Genomic DNA, 12909 nt, shown 5'->3' on the forward strand with positions numbered 1-12909 from the left:
ATCATAGTGAAGTTTAGAACTTCTTAAAACATAGTTGTAAAAAACACATATGCTGTTTTGAATAAAATGAATTTGTGAGTTTATTAAAATATGTTTTCGTTAAAAAAAATGTTATTTAAAACCCACGCATAATCCTCCGGTGTCCATCAAAAAAATTTTTAATTGATCTAAGTGCCTCAAAAATATTCGTTTAAATCACTCTAGTTGTTCCCAAATAAAATTAATTTGTGAGCTTATTGAAGTATGTTGTCGTTAAAAAATATTCTTTAAAATCCACGCTTAATCCTCCGATATCCACCAAAATAGTAAAGAATTGATCCGAATGCCTCAAAAATATTTGTTCTCTTCCAGTACTGCAAGAATCTACTAATTTTTACTATTTTTTCCGATAACATAAAGGAAAAAATGTTATCGTAGTAAAAAATAGTAGCTTCTTGCAGGTTCTGGAACAGAGCATATGTTATCAAAAAAATAGTAATACTATGTCCCAATTTACATTAGGCGAATTTACTTGGCAATTCCGGCAATTCTCAGGCAATTCATTTTATATTTTTCGTATTTGACATTATTTTCATTGTTTTGAAAACAAAACTTGTCGGAACAGAATTGCCTTTTATAAACTCAAGAGGCAATTTTAAAAATGAATGAGAAAAATTGCCGCAGGTAAACTCTCCTAATGTAAATTGGGACTAATAGTGCGGTTACACTACAGTTTTTTGCCGGGTTAACCCACTTTATGAGGATTTATTGCTTAATCTGGTCAAATCTGACCAGATTTGCCATACAAAAATTAAATCCTCTCACGACTGGGTTTATTTTAAATCCGGCACAAATCCACCAAAAATACAGTGTTGTATTCGGTATTTGTGCAAAAAAATCCAAATCTACTCAAAAAGTACCAAAAGTTGCAACTGTTTTTGCAACAGAGTTTGTCGTGTTTTACACGTTCACGATTGGTCGCATGAGATTTTATGGAGTTAATAAATCTAAAGTTATTTGAAAATCATAAAATTATTTATTTTTTACATTAGACACTTTTTTAACAAAAAGTACGCTTGATACCATGATAAAAAAGTATCCCTGTGTGTAAAATATACCAATATGAGCAAAGAGGGGACGATATCTCATACGAGAAATTGTAAAAGTGTAACACATGACTTTATTAGTTATTTTGTATGTATACGTAAACAAACATCAGCTGACAGTTTATATCCTCGAAAAGCTAAGTGTAACCAGCAAAGATTAACCCACTGGATCTATTAAACCCAGTGGGTTAACCTTTAATAGTGTAACCGGGGTATAATATGCCATTTAGATATGACACCATTAGCCGGATTTAGCCCATTATCGGGTTTTATTTGCTAAATCCAGCCAAAATCTACCAGATTTCTCATACAAAAATAAATCCTCCTATTGAGTGGATTTGTTTTAAATCTGGCATAAATCCTCGTATACAACTCTGTTTTTTGCAACATGTTGCTAGAAAATACAAAAAGTTGCAAGCTGGCACAAGAAACAAGGTAGATGCATCGGTGAATTGCTACACTAAAAATAATTTAAAATGTAAAAATTTGTAAACAAGGCGGAAAAATTAAATTTGTTTTGATGTACAAAGTTGATTTTAATCAACCAAGACTAATATTTATGATGTCTTAACGATAAAATAATTCTAAAGTTTTTGCCTTTTTAGGGGCGAAGGCCATTATTTGTGAGATTTAATTAATTTAATTAATCGAGCTTTTTTATGACCTAAGGAGATTACATTTTCAATGTAATCTCCTTAGGTCATAAAAAAGCTCGATTAATTAAGATAAAATAATTCGTTTATTTATTTTAGATGGGCAAACTGCGATAAAATAATTCTTGATTTGCTCTTTAGTTGGCATTAGTAGCATAATGTGCTAACATTTTCAGTATTAAACAACAAATTTGTAATTTGACGTATGTTTTTTGAGACAAATTCAATTTAAAAAAAATTCGTTTAACGTTTCAAATTCGTTCAGATGGGCTGATGCATCTACCTTGGTAATTGTGCTATGAACAAAAATCAGCTGACTGCCATTTAAATCCTCCAAAATTTATATCTAAATGCAATGAGATTTGTACTGGTTTTATTAAATCCAGTCGAGGATTTATGGCTAGTCTAAATGAGCTATAAGTCCCAATTTACATTAGGCGAGTTTACTTGCGGCAATTGTCAGTTTGATGGAGAGAGAGGTGAGGCATATGGTAACCCTTTGCCTCTCGGCCCCCTCTCTCACCTACAAACTGACAATTGCCGCAAGTAAACTCGCCTAATGTAAATTGGGACTATGTTTACATTTATGTCATGTTCACACGAGCGTTTCAATTACGTTGTTCGCCTGTCGAACGACGTACACGAATCAACCCGTTTCCACGACACCATTCGTAACTAACAGAAACATAAACAAAATTTCCTTCATTTTTGTTTCCTTGCTTTCACGAAAATTTGAACCGAAAACACATAAAATATACAATAAATGAATAGGAAAAGCAATAGACTTTCCTTCAAATGTATCTTCTATATTTAACTACGCACTTTTCATTAATTTTTTCCATAAATTCTTAATAATTTTGTATTTTCAATATATTTTTATTTGTTTCTGATTTTTTTACGCGGTTTTGAACTAATGGACAAGAAATGTGTGTGGAATTAATGCCAAGTTTACACTAGCGCTCCAAAATCCACTGGATTTCACGAAATCCTGAAATACACCCCGGTGTTTACACTTATGTTTTGTTCCAGTACTGCAAGAATCTACTAATTTTAACAATTTTTTCCGATAACATAAAGGAAAAAATGTTATCGTAGTAAAATTTAGTAGCTTCTTGCAGGTTCTGGAACAGAGCATTATTTTTTGTTGATTTCAAACATATCACAATGATCAAGGTAGATGCATATGCGCAGCTGATCGAACATGAATTTTCACAAGATGTAAAATGAATTAATCATCGGAAAATTATCGTAAAATTATCTATATATCGTATTAATTATGTATAGTACTAACAAATGAAAAAAATAAAAAAATGATTTTATCGTTGAGACATCATAATAATACATTTTGATAGATAAAAGTTGTGCTCAGAACCTGCATAATATTAGTACTTGCAGTAGTTTTCCCGTTTAGTGCTAAAAATGCGTTCCCGTACTCCGAAATCTAGCAAGACTTGCACTTCTCCTTAAACAAAAATAGTGCCGAATAACAGCTTCTCCTGTTTTCTGCCATACAATTTTGGCCTAGTAGAAACTAGCAGCAAGTATTTTCATTGACGTCAAATATGATAGCTGATACGTTGATTTTGACATTTATTCTGGAGTTTCTGCAATTTGCGTCATTTTTCCGTTCCCGTATTTTTAAGAAATTTGCTTGGGGAAGCAATTTTTGACTATTCGCTCTTTTTTCTAACATTAAAAAAGTACGGGAATACTATGAGAAATAGCATTGTAACAAAGTAATTTAATATTTTTTTTTCACATTGTTTACAAATTTTAATACTAAAATTTTTTGTTGCAGCAATTCACCATCTACCTTGTTTATTGTGATGCGTGAAAAGTGTTGCAACTTTTGGTACTTTTTTAGGCAAAAACAGGGTTGTATATCATGTGTACTGTGATTTCGATGTTGATTTCGCTGAAATCACGAAATGTGATGATTTCATTTGTGTATGCGAAATCATGAAAAAATTTAGCTTGATTCCGCGCGAAATCACGAAACGACGCCGAATGTAAACTAAGCATAAGAAGGAAACACAACCATCTTCCTTCTGCATCTGTATAAAATGTTTAGTTCATTAATTTTCATTCATCTTTTTCCTTTTTTTGTAAAAATTTGTGTTTTCAACAAATTTTTCAATTTTGAATTTAGACATGTCATAATTAATTTTTTCGATAAATTCTCTAATTTGTTAGGGATGGGACATACTTATTCGTCGTTCAGAGAACATTTCTAATCGAACAACGTAGAAAAATCATCGTTCGTTCATAGAATTTTGTGTGGGGAAATAAGTAATTTATTCGTAGTTATGGGTCGAACAACGAATAGAGAACGAACGACGTACCGTGGAAAAGGGCTGTAATAAGGTGTTACATCGATAACAATAATCGGACCATTTACCAGACCAATCGTCAAAAGTTGCGAACAAATGTTGACGTTTGGTGTGGTAAATGGCCCGATTATTGTTATCGATGTAACACCTTGTAATTCCACCATGACTGGAACAGACCACATATGTTATCAAAAAAATAGTAATACTTGGCCTGTTCCCGTACTTTATAAAGTGGTAAAAGTTGTAAAAGTCGTAAACGATTTTCATATAAATTTTGTGTACGGGAACGCAAAATGTGTAAAAGTGGTAAAAATTGTAAAAACTTTTTAGTTCTGGAACAGAGCTACTATTGCTCTGTTCCAGAACCTGCAAGAAGCTACTACTTTTTACTACGATAACAATTTTCCCTTTATGATATCGGAAAAAGTAGTAAAAATTAGTAGATTCTTGCAGTACTGGAACAGACCATTTGTTTACATTTACGAAATCCACTCGATTTCATCTGTCAATTCGTTTGAGTATAGCTTTGTTCCAGTACTAAAAAGTTTTTACAATTTTTACGACTTTTACACATTTTACCCGAAAACCCGTTCCCGTACACAAAAAAGTTGTAAAATGTTCACTTCTCTTTAAACAAAAATGGCGCAAAATTATGCTCTCTTTAAAAACTTTTTACGACAAATTTGAGCGTGTAAAAAATAGTAACATGGATGCCGGCGTCTGATTGGCTGGTACGCCGACTTTGACATTTGTTCCAGCTTTTTTGACGTTTTTCCCATTTTTCCGTTCCCGAACTTTTTGAAAAAAAAATCTTTTGTGTGAGAATAATTTTTCTCTCTTTTACTAGGTCCCGGTCCACACTAGCGTGAATTTCATTAAAAAATTTCATGAAATTAGGGGTTCTTAGGTCGAATTCCCCACTACAGCAATTTCATAATTTTACTCTACTATGGAACTCGATCTAGAGACGCATAATTTCATGTCAAAATTTCAGTGAAATTACTCTAGTGTGGCCCGGGACTAGTTAAAAAGTACGCTAACAAAGCTTATATGTCAAATGAAAACTCATCTGAAATCGATTGGATTTCATTTGACGTTTGAGCAATGAAATTGACAGTTGAAATCGATTGGATGTCGTAAATGTAAACTTATGCTTTGTTCCTTTACTTTTTTAATGGTAAGAGTGGTAAAAGAGAAAAGTGTCAAAATTGCTATCTTATGAACATTTTTACCAGAAAAGTAAAGGAACGGAAAAATGGTAGATCTGGCAGCAATGTCAAAAAGAAACATAAAAAATCAATTTTCGTCTTTTATTTCACAGTGTTTAATTTAAGGTGTGTTCGTTTACTCAACAATTCGTACAAATTTGTACAAGTTCAGTAACTTCTTGTAATCGGCTAAGGTCTTTTGCATTGTACTGAAGAGTAAACGAACAACATCCAGTAACAATTTGTACAAATTTGTGGCATCTCCGTCCCCGCAGTTAACAAATAAGATGAGTGATGGTAACTCTGACAAGAGGCAACAAAAAAGAAAACAGAAGTTAGTTGCTCGCGAAATCTTCAACACCACAGTTGTGGCAAATCGACCTAATTGAAATTGTATTCCTTTTTACTAAATTAAATAATATCAAATAAATAGTTTAAAATAGTTGTTAAGAGAAGTGACTGTCTTTTATTTCAATAACACTAGATAAACTATAGTGGTGACCCCGTCTACGAACAAACAAAATAAAAATTTGCAACAAGCAGATCGCGATAGTTCGTGGAAATTCATAACACCGGCATACACACACATAAACACGTACATACATTCAAGTACACAAACGTGCATGCCCGCTTTTGCTCGACAACAGTTTCAACGGTCATTTTGCTTCTCAGAATTTTTTTAACAAAAACACTTTGAAAACTTATGGTTGATTCAACACGTCAACTGAGACGACGCAATCCAATCAACTATAAAGAGGTCGACTCCAATAGTAGTGAAGACGAAGCCGAATTCTTCGAAAGCAGCAACATCGTAACGGACAACAACATGGCAGAAGACTTGCAACGGCAAATCCAATCGCTCCAGGAGTAGTGCCACTCGGCATGAAGACACACGAACTAGTCTACAAAAGGTACACATTCCTAAATTTAACGAAAGAAACCCGCATTTACCCAGCAAAAAGTTTGCATCCACGGAAGCAGTTAAATCACTGGTGCAAGTGTCACGAAGTGCTTCTTTTTCTATGAATTCCTCAGTGAATTTTACAAGGGAGCGCGCAGAAAGGAAGCACTCCATTTTGCTTCCGCAGCACGCAGTTAGGAAGCACTCCATTTTGCATCCGCAGCACGCAGCTAGGAAGCACTCCATTTTTACAATTTTTACCACTTTTACGAGTTTTGCGTTCCCGTACACAAAATTTGTATGAAAATCGTTTACGACTTTTACCACTTTGTAAAGTACGGGAACAGGCCATTAATAAGACATTTTAATTTTATTCTTATAGGCCGTTTATATATAACAAGGTTAACCCAGTGGGTCTGGGTTTCAAATGTCATTTCCATTGTATATACTTCAAACAAATCCTCATAAAGATGGTTAACCCTGCAAAAAACTATAATATAAACGCCGTATTACTTTAATTTCATTTGTTGAATGAAAATTGAATTTTTTATCGTTTATACATAAAAGTGCTTGTTGGATGTAATCCAAATGTGAGGAAAAGGATTGCCTTTTTCATTAGTCCACTGGAAGCGCATCCATGCATGTAATGAAATCCTCACTCCAACTTGCACCACTTCCATTTTTTTTTTGCTGGGTATGGTTTGCGCAAGTGGAACGTTCATTTGCCCTGTGTAACATAACAGCGGATAACGACAAGTTCGATCTGGTGAGTGTCCGTCTTGAAGACGAAGTATTGTTGTCAGTTGAAGACCTTAAGGCCTGCGTACATAAGCTGCTTTGCCTGATTGCCTTGCTTACCTGCTTCATTTCTGACGTAATAAAAATAATAGAATAAAGACGAAATTTCGAACTGGGTTGCCATCAGTTGGAAATTGGGTCGGCCTTCTTTGTTCTTTTATTTTTTTATTGAAGCAGCAAAGCAAGGCAATCAGGCAAAGCAGCTTATGTACGCAGGCCTTTATCACAAATCCACCGGACTCAAGCAAATATTTAGCAATAAAAGAAAGAATTATTTCCAAATTTGCTGAGTCTCCCGAGTCAAAACTACGACGTTTGATACAAGGTGGTGAAACAAACGGCATGAAACCAACGTCAATTTTGGCACACATGAAACGACTTGCTCCTGGTAAAGGCAACGAGGCATTCATCAGAACACTGTTTCTTGGGCAAATGCCAGAAAACATGAGACCTTTTCTAACCGCCTGGGAAGAAGAAGACCTGGAAAAATTGGCAAAAATTGCTGACAAAATGTTTGAAGCAAACAACAACAATTGTGTTAATTCTCTTTCAACATCACAACAACCAGCTGTTGATGCAATTAACCAAAGAATGTCTTTCGCCGATATGTGCCAAACAATAAGGGAACTTTCAGATAAGGTCGACAAAATCCAACAACAAATTGGTAAGCATACACGACATCGTTCCAAATCAAGAAATCGTTCGCCAAGTGGTCAAAATTCAAACCAGCGAAATTTGTGCTATTTTCATATCAAATTTGGTGACAAAGCAAGAAAATGTAAACCTGATTGTTCACGATTTCAGCCGGAAAACTAACTGGGCTGTCGTCAGTCAAATCGGTTGGCGACAGCAGCAATAACAACAACGCTTGTGAAAAACGTCTACATCTTTACGACAAGTCAACAAATTCACGTTATCTCATTGATTCTGGATCAGCGGTATCAGTCGTACCCCCATCTATAATCAAAGAAAAACTCAAGCCGTCCAAACTTACACTTTTGGCTGCAAATCAATGTGAAATCAAAACATATGGTGATTGTGTATTGAAACTCGACCTTGGACTTCGACGAGAATTCAAGTGGTTATTTGTGATTGCTGACGTGCACACACCAATAATAGGTGCCGATTTTCTAGTCAACTTTGATTTACTCATTGATCTCAAACAAAAACGTCTTATCGACAACAAAACCAAATTATCCAACCGTGGTGTAATTTTGCAAACAAAACAATTTGGAATTTCAACACTGAATTCTGCATCTCCTTTCGCAGATCTACTAAAGGAATTTGAAGACATTACCAAAACATCAACGCTTAGGAAACCAACAGATGAATTAATTGTGGTACATCACATCGAAACAACAGAATCGCCAGTTGCTGATCGTCCACGACGTCTTTCGGGTGATAAATTAAAAGCAGCTAAAGCCGAAGTGGATTATCTCATCGAACAAGGTATTTGTCGTCCATCAAAGAGTGCTTGGGCTAGTCCTATTCATATGATCGCTAAGAAAACAGGTGGCTGGCGTGTCTGCGGTGACTATCGTAAACTCAACTCACAAACAATTCCAGACCGCTACCCTATTGCCCATATACACGACTTTGCAGAAAATCTTCACGGTAAGTCAATTTTTACAACTCTTGACCTTACAAGAGCCTATTATCAAATACCCATGGCTGAAGAAGACATCGCAAAAACAGCAGTATGTACTCCGTTCGGATTACTAGAATTTTTGTACATGCCTTTCGGTTTGAGGAACGCAACACAAACATTCCAACGTTTCATGGACAACGTGTTCCGAGGACTTGACTTCGTATTTTGTTACATCGACGACATTATCATTATGTCCGAATCTCCACAACAACATCGAGAACATCTTCGTGTAGTCTTTGAAATTTTACGACGCTTCGGACTCACCATCAACCCCAACAAATGCCATTTTGGTGTACCTGAGGTAAGATTTCTTGGCTACATAATCAACGCAAATGGTTGTTCCCCACCCACAGATCGTATTGATGCCATAAAAAATTACAAGAAGCCAGAAACTATCTGTGAGCTTCGTCGCTTTATTGGTGTCATAAACTACTACAGGCGCTGCATACCACATGCAGCACACCAACAAGCACCCCTTAACGAACTCGTTGGGAATTCAAAGAAAAATGATAAACGCAAAGTTCCATGGACAACTGAATCAGAAAACGCTTTTGAGATTTGCAAACGAAGCCTTGGTGAAGCTACTATGTTAGCACATCCAGCTCCAGACCTAGAACTAGCATTAGTAACGGATGCATCAGACAGTGCTATCGGTGCCGTCTTGGAACAAAACTTCAACGGTACTTGGAGACCTCTAGGATTTTACTCATGTAAGTTATCAAAATCTGAAAAGTCATACAGCACATATGATCGAGAATTGCTCGCTATTTACAAAGCTGTGAAATATTTTCGACACATGCTGGAAGCACGACATTTCATCATAAAAACCGATCATAAACCGCTCATATACGCATTTTCTCAACTGCCTGAAAAATCATCTCCCCGACAACTCAGAAATTTAGATTTCATATCACAATTTACAACTGATATAATTTATCTTTCTGGACCCGAAAACACCGTCGCTGATGCATTTTCACGACTCAACGAAATCTCAATGCCGTCAACCGTTTCAACCGAAGACATACAGAAAGCACAACAATCTGACCATGAGTTGAAAACTATCATCAATGGCAACAATTCTCTGAAACTGCAAATAGTTCATTATGGTAACACATCAATTTATTGCGACATTTCAACGGGATACGTCCGTCCATACATTCCGGACGCACTGCGCAAACAAATTTTCAATACCGTGCACGGACTTTCACACCCCAGCGGTCGCTCAACACTACAGCAAGTACGAACAAAATACATCTGGCCCGGAATTAAAAAAGACATCATCAATCTTTGTCGTAATTGTTTACATTGCCAAAAAGCAAAGATTACCAGACATAACCGTTTAACTCCGAACAAAATCGACGTTCCAGACAATAGTTTTGATCACGTACACTTTGACATTGTTGTAATGCCACCAGTACAAGAATACAGGTACTGTCTAACAATGATAGATCGTTTTTCCAGATGGCCTGAAGCTGTTCCGCTCAAAAACATGTCCGCTCAAACAGTTGCTACTGCATTTTGGTCAACTTGGATTTCAAGATTTGGTTGCCCAAAAACAATTACAACAGATCAAGGCACTCAATTTGAATCAGCGCTTTTCAAATCATTAGCAGCTTTCACAGGAGCTAAACGAGCACGTACAACAGCGTACCACCCTCAATCCAACGGCATGGTTGAGAGGTGGCATCGAACTTTTAAAGCAGCGTTAATGTGTCATCCAACAGTATCCTGGGTTGACATATTACCAACAGTACTACTTGGACTCCGAACTGCATTTAAAGAAGACCTTCGAGCTTCACCATCAGATTTTCTCTACGGTGGTCAGTTGAGACTTCCAAACGAATTTTATGAAGACAACAATCAACATGCTGATTCTACAGAATTTCTTCAAAAACTTCGATAATATTTCCGAATGCTACGTCCAACTCCAACAGCACATCACACGAAGAGTAAAATGTTCAAACTCAAAGACATCGATACCTGTTCACACGTATTTCTACGAACAGATGCTGTACGAGAACCATTACAACCTCCTTACACTGGACCTTATGAAGTTATCAACAGAATAACAGTAGTGGGATTCTGTAACTCATTTTTGCTGTTATCGATAACTGTCGGTAAAATTAAAATGCTTATATTTTCGATAATTAACGAAATTTTTCGGTAAGTTAACGATGAATAAAAAGTAGTCGCTAGCCTCTGCCGACACAAACAGTGATGCCAACTTTTCTTTATGTTTTTAGTCATAATTTTGCGATTTAATTTTACCGATTTTTGTCGGTAACAACAAAAATGAGATACAGAATCCCACTACAGATCGATTATTCACAATTCGAATCAAGGACAAAAACATTAACGTTACAGTCGATCGTCTCAAACCAGTTTTCGACTTCAACGATTCTAATTCCAACATCATTATAAGTCATAAACAGACTGCAACGCCAACTCAACTTGAAAATTCAATTCCCTCTAAAACTCAGCATACAACGCAATCTCCTTCTGAAGATTCAACCGCACCTACTCCATCATCGAGGAAGATTTCTTTCCAAAATGATCGTGACTGTGTCACTGGAGGGGGAGTGGTTGTGGCATCTCCGTCCCCGCAGTTAACAAATAAGATGAGTGATGGTAACTCTGACAAGAGGCAACAAAAAAGAAAACAGAAGTTAGTTGCTCGCGAAATCTTCAACAGCACAGTTGTGGCAAATCGACCAAATTGAAATTGTATTCCTTTTTACTAAATTAAATAATATCAAATAAATAGTTTAAAATAGTTGTTAAGAGAAGTGACTGTCTTTTATTTCAATAACACTAGATAAACTATGAATTTTTAGCTTTGTCAGCGTTCGACTTTTTCTTCTGTTTTTCGTCCATTTTCTTTTTCATTGTGAAATAATCGTCAAACAAATGTCGAAAAATCAGTTCTGCCATTTTTTACCTGTAGAAATTTGTCTGGTATCCTGTGGTAGAAGAGAAAGTCATATGTGCTCTCTCACTCCCTTAAAAATTGCTGCCAGTTTTACCACGCTTTGCATGTTAAAAATGGTAACAAATGGTAACCTCAGGTAAGTAAGTCGATGGTCAGACTAGCAAGTAAAGTTTCTTTTCAAGTTTCGTTAGTCCCGGTCCACACTAGCGTGAATTTCATTAAAAAATTTCATGAAATTAGGTGTTCTTAAATCGAATTTTATGATTTTACTCTACTATGGACGTCGATCTAGAGACGCATAATTTCATATTAAAATTTCAATGAAATTACTGTAGTGTGGCCCGGGACTTAGTGTCCACACACGTTAACGTGAAATTTAAGATTTTTGCGTGTCCTCTTTATTTTACCATTCGCATTTGTTGTGTTTCTCATACCAATAAAAACAAAAAAAGACATACATAAACAAAAAAAAAAAAAAAACAACATAAAATAATTAACATTAATAATTAAATCAATATTAATAGTTAAATTTTCACTATTTCATTAATTAAATATTTTTATTAAATCTTTTTATGTTTGTTTTGTTGTTAATATGCTGTTTATATTAGAGCTTTTTGCGGGGTTAACCTTCTTTATGAGGATTTGTTTGACGTATATGTAATGGAATTGACATTTAAAACCCAGTGGGTTTGTTAAATCCGGTTATATATAAACGTACTATAACGTTTGCTTGAGAAAATAAAATGAAAGAAAATGGAAGAAAAAATCTTGCAACGAAAAACAAGAAGAGGCAACATAACAAACACAGAAAACCATGTACATGGGTTTCACTACTTCATACCCCTCGCCTATAAACTTGACGTCGCCATGTTGAAATCGTGCTAGTCTGACCATCGACTTTAGGAGCATAGCTTATGTACCCATGCCTTTAAAGCGGGGTACACACGATCAGTTTTGACTGTAGATTTTTCGGAAATATCGGTAAATGTCAAACTGCCCAGCAACTACAAAATAGTTTGTTTTCCTGATGACTGACAAAAATGAACGGCCACACTGGCAAGCAACCGATTGTTTGAGCAAAACTGACAGTCAAAACTGATCGTGTGTACCGCACTTAAGGCCTCGACACATAAGAAGCATGGCATTATTGCTTAAGTCATATCTGGTAAATGACTAAAGACCAAGTTCGACATAATTCAAATGTGATTCTGAAATTTTTTATTAGGTCGAACTTGGTCTTTAGTCTTTTATCAGATATAACTTCAGCAAGAATGCCATGCTTCTTAAGTTGAAAACACATACAACGTTTGAATAAAGTTTTGTGTAATTTCTGGTAGATGAATAAAGCCAAAGTGCT

The sequence above is a fragment of the Musca autumnalis genome, unplaced genomic scaffold (genome assembly GCF_047663935.1).
Source record: "Musca autumnalis isolate F117 unplaced genomic scaffold, ASM4766393v1 scaffold_3, whole genome shotgun sequence".
NCBI classification, from domain to species: domain Eukaryota; kingdom Metazoa; phylum Arthropoda; class Insecta; order Diptera; family Muscidae; genus Musca; species Musca autumnalis.